Raw genomic sequence first — 5,668 nt, 5'->3', positions numbered from 1 at the left:
TCTCTCTCTCTCTCTCTCTCTCTCTCTCTCTCTCTCTCTCTCACACACACACACACACACACACACACACACACACACACACACACACACACACACACAGATGCATCACACTTCATTAACCATTTTAATCATTTGTTTTGCAGGTCATTGTCTGTTATAGGCTCTGGCATCTCTGCTCTCTCACATTCTGCCCTACTCCTTAGAAATTGTGAATGATATTCAGTCTGCTCTGGATATTAATTACAGTCCCCATTAACATTTAATAAATACTTCCTAGGTGGGTTTGCTGCTGTGGGAACTGAGGGCCTTATCAGAAATTAAGCCTTTAATTGGGCTTCCACTACACAAATGGCTTTTTAATTAGCATGTAGTTATCATGTCTGCAGCAACCACACGGCCCCAGTTGATCAGTGCACGCCGATGTGCCACATTTTGCTGAATGAGGGCATCTTTAATGGCCTGAGGTAAGCCACTCATTGCATATTATTTCATTTTCATAGCCGAGGGAGTCAATCTGTGGTCTGCGGGCTTCAGTCCAGCATTAAGGTGACTATTTGTGTGGCACGGAGATCGACTTGCTGTGTGCAGTGCTTTACAAACAAAAATGTGCCTGCACCTGCCATGGAGGAGTCATCTCCCAAACTTGAACGCTAGGGAAACAATGATTGTACTGTTTAAGCCACTGAAAACAGACTTCAAAATCACAAATTCAGAACACTGGGTCCGGAATCTGTTCCCCTCAAAAATGCTCTGATGCACGAGTCCCTCATTTTTACGAACATCCACAGTATTTGAAAGCTTCAAGCGTCATGCCAAGACAGAATATGAATCTGAGGTGCAGGTATTATATTTGTCCACTTGGGGTCACGATCCGCACTTTCAATACTGCAGTATCTGTAAATCTGAATATGTGTGGCCGATTGAGAGCTGTGGGTGTCAGCGGATGAAAGCATCGTTCTTGGCTGCTGTTAGCCCAGGTTAAGCTTCACTGTGCATCTTGAGTTAGACTGCGCAACTTGTGACCATTATTTTGTCTATTCTTGACCATTTGTGGGGATGTTAAATTCTGAGATTTAAAATCTAATATGTTCGATTTTAAACTCGAATAGTGAACCACAATATGGCAAGAGAAAAAAAAACATTACTGATTGCCAAAGGACGAACTTTGTTTGGTTGGTTGGTCTCATTATGGGAAACGTCCATTACAGATTGCCAAAGGACAAAGTCGACGTTTGGCTGTGAGTTAGAAACTTACAAGTGACCACAGGTTGTAGTTGAGTCAACCCCAGTTTGGGTTTTTGGAGTTTTTTCTTTGTCCTACTGGGGCTGAAGATGTACATAGCCCCTAAGGGGACATGGAAGAAGAAAAAAAAAACTGCATTGCCTCGCAAAGTTTTGCATTCCCTCGCAAAGTTTTGCATTCCCGCGAGATCACGCAAAGTTTTTTGTTTGTTTGTTTGTTTGTTTTTGTTTTTTGTAAGGGATGCTTTTTTTTAATGCACATCAATGTACTGCTGGGTCATCTTCTGGGTAACTGAAAACAACAAACATGGATGGCGAGTTTGATGGAATTTTACTTTAAAAATGGCTTGGAATACAAAGACATTAAATCTCTTCTTGAGCTTTAAAACAGTTTCCAAGTCCCTCTCCACAATTCTCTCCTTTGCCGAAGTAGTGTCGTCTCTCAATCAGCAACACAGGAGATACTACATTAGCTCAGCTGACCCGTAAGTTCAAATATGTGCATTTAAAAGAAATCGTGCTCTTACAAAAAAAAAAAATTAGTTATCGCGCAATCTTTGCGAGGGAATGCAAAATTTGCGTGATCTCACAATCTTTGCAAGGCAACTCAAAACTTTGTGAGGGAATGCAAATTCTTTTTTTTTTTCTTTCATGTCCCTTTAGGGCAGGGGTCTCAAACTCAGTTCCTGGAGGGCCGCTGTCCTGCATGTTTTCCAAGTCTCCCTGTTGCAACACACCTGATTCAAATGAACAGGTTCAATGTCAGGGTTCCGCAGCGCTTGCTGATGATCTGTTCATTTGAATCAGGTGTGTTGCAACAGGGAGACTTGGAAAACATGCAGGACAGCGGTCCTCCAGGACTTGAGTTTGAGACCCCTGCCTTAGGGGCTCCGTAAAGATCAGAGATGTCGTTAATATTTGTCAACTGACTTTTTGTGATATAAATAAATTTGATTTGACTCAAGAGTTAACTCTTAACATCTAATTTCCATTTCATTTGTTTGCAGATTACAGTACCCTTCTAAATTATGTTTCTGCAAAGATAAATAGCACGAAGTTACGAAAAAAATTTATGTTATGTAGTAATACTGCAGTAAATGTTACTTGGCCCTTGTGGCATGCATGTGGAGAAAAGGAGAGGTTGCATGGATCCGCTGCAGAAACAATCACAAGCATAACCAGAAACGCTTGAATGGAAAATAAAAATTGCAGGACAGCGAAAATTCCACTTTAAAAGGATAAGAGCTCCCTCTAGAGGTTGACCTGAGTCCCTACTGAACACACTTTCCTGCTTTGCTTTTGCGATGATGCAGATGGAGACTGGGGTATGTATACATTACTTCTGACTCGAAAATCTTAAAACGAGGCCTTCTCACGATACAATCGTAAATTAAAGCATGTAAAAAAATGTTTTTTCTTAAACATTTGTCCACTCTTGTTCTTTACCACACGCACATCAACATACACACATGCATACAATACATCATAACCCACTTTCCGCACACACATGCAATACTGGATCTCACCAAAATGAGTACGCAGCGTCATTCCTTCTGTGTTGTCCCACAAAAAATATATAACGAAAACATTTACAAAAATGTAAGGGGCCTGCCTATGCAGTGTCGTGAGATACAGTACATAAGAAAAAGTCAGGCCTTTCCCTGTGTTTGGTCTGATAGAGAGACCTATACGTTGATTGGGATTTTTCTGCCTCCTCAAAGCAGTGGTACAGTAATGACACATGCACACGCAGAGACATGCACGCACACGTTTAAATTATTCACACCCCTTAATGGAGCCGCCGATAACATTGCTCCAGTTTACCGTATGTGCATGTTGAATGATAATAGATGTGTATCCTGCAGTACCAAAAAGATAATAGCGGCTCTCATGGTATGAGTGAAAACTCATTTTCAAGCACTTTCGGACTCCTCTGCATCTTCTTCACACGGCCATCTGGTTGCAGGCACCTGATGCTCTCCGAGTTCTGAATGTGTTCATCCTCCTGTGTCACTCTGCCCTGCTCTCTACCGCTGTCCTCTGTACATAAACATTCACACAGAGAGACATACATAGAATTATCCATTTCCTAGGTGTAGAGGCCTGTCGAATTAGGACAGAAACACCCAGAAGGAAATTAATGTGTCGTGTCACTTGTCAGCATGAGAAATGTGGCTTGCAAAAATGTAAATACCAGTTCAATTATGCTCCATCTGCTGCATAATAAATCAAGTGCGCGATGCACACTAAAATTCGCAACACAATACGGCTGTTTGAATGTAGAAGAAAAATAAGTGGGCCTACTGTCCTGTACCGCACCTTCACCTGGAAGGAAATGTAACAAGAATAAAAATGGTAGCCTAATATTCTTTCCACCCACTGCAGGCTGAGAAAATTGATTTATTCCGACCGTTAATACACACATTGAGTCACTGTGTGCGGATGAAATTGGTTCTGGGGGATTTTTATTCCCAACAAAGCAAATATCTAGCCAAGAATTAGGTATTGATTTGTCATTTCTCGGAGCTGAACCAAGTAAACAGTCCCTCTAATTGTTTTCAGGGGATAATGTTTTTTGTTGTAGGCTCACCTAAACATTAGACGTAATTACAGCCATTAACCGACACATTAATAGTCGCAGTAGCTAATAATCATTTGTATATATGCACGTCTTTCAAAGTCGTTCAGGTCAAACCGTTTGTGTGCGTGTGTGTGTGTGCCTGTGTGTGTGCGCGCGTGTTCTCTTTTCAGTAGTAAGGCCTGTATTAACTGTTTCAAGCAGAATGTATTTGTTTCCACTTCTCAGCCCGGTACGTACCTTCAACATCGGTTTTCAGAGATTCTCTCCGCCCTCTTTGCCATCATTTTGGATTTCTTCAATAGATTGCTGCTGCTAGATATGGTGAATGGCAGTGCAAAGCAGTTCGTGGGACTATTCGACACACATTACGTACGGGTGTGCAAATGTCCGCACGTTTGATAAACATGGATTTTCTTGTTGTTATGCAAACTGTAACTTTCAGTGGTACGAGCGAATGTACGACCTGTTCTACGCACTCTTTTCACAAATGAGTGCCCTGGTCCTGATCGTGGAAGGGGGATTTGCTCGACCTGTGGTCCCTTCTCAAGTTTTCCCCAATACTGTATGGCGTTTTATAATTTTACCTTGCCCCCTCTTGATCAGTTTAGATCAAGGCATGACGTTAATATTTGTCCATCGTGGACCTGTGAAGCATTTTAAACTCTTTTGTGATTAATGGGGAAAGTACATTTGACTTAACTTGAACATTAAGTGATGCTTTGCACTGTTGCTGTTGTGCTTGTTCAAATTTATGAGTACTGTTATGAAATGAGTAGCAAAATAAATGCTTCAACAAATACAGTTGCTGAATGAATTAATGTCACCTGAGCAAAACAGCATTTTTTTAAATCGGGAGTGTCACGTTCATTTAAGATAAATAAAATAAATACATGATACGTAAACCCAATTAAATAAACACAAAAAAATGTTTCATTACAAAACGATACATACATACAGGTTAGTAGCTCGATATAGTACAGTATACTGTATGTGTCAGTTTATTAACAGCCACTAGATGTCATCAAAACACTGACAGACAGACAGTCATACATTACAAGACAGTACAGTATAGCTACAATATATTGTTGTCCAGTAGTTTACTCATCCACCCTCTGTATATAAGCATACACTATGACCGCAAGAAAAAAAAAATACCTTTACACAATTAATTGTGATCTTGAAATATAGCTAGTCGAAAGTGGAACGTTTGAATATCTGTCTATTCCAGTGGCGGGCCGTGCATTTCAAACATAGGCCTTCAGTGACGTCACATATTATGAACACAATACTGTATAGGCTCGTCAAGCAGCACTTAATTTCAGGAGCATTTAAAACCATCAAGTATGCATTCACAATTAAGAGCAGGACACTACATTTACAGATAGTCAAAAATAAAAAGATGATTTAAAAATACGAAATAAAATGCCACCCAAATTACGCTGTGTGATCTTAAACAAGTCTGTCCAATAAATTGCGCAATGTCGCAGTTTCATATAAGACACCAACCAAACAATAACAAAATAAACTGTTCTTTGAAAATAAAGTAAACAGATCATTTGCATTTTGAAAATCGACGACACAACAGCAAATAACTGACATAACTGACTCACTAATAACTGACTAACAGCTGAGATTGAACGAACTTTCGTGCACGAAGGTGACTACAATGCGCCATTATAAATTGCAGGTGAGCAGATTTATTTGATACATGTTTGTATCTTTGTCATTTTATTTCGTTACCATGAATTTAATACTAACGAAATAAAATGACAAGAAGAAATGTAAAATAAAATTCATTGACTCACCAATGTAGGTCTCCACAGCGTCTGCTTATTTGAAAATAAA

The sequence above is a fragment of the Hippocampus comes genome, unplaced genomic scaffold (assembly GCF_001891065.2).
Source record: "Hippocampus comes isolate QL1 unplaced genomic scaffold, H_comes_QL1_v1.1 scaffold113, whole genome shotgun sequence".
Lineage (NCBI taxonomy): Eukaryota > Metazoa > Chordata > Actinopteri > Syngnathiformes > Syngnathidae > Hippocampus > Hippocampus comes.
Note: the sequence above shows the minus strand (reverse complement) of the source record.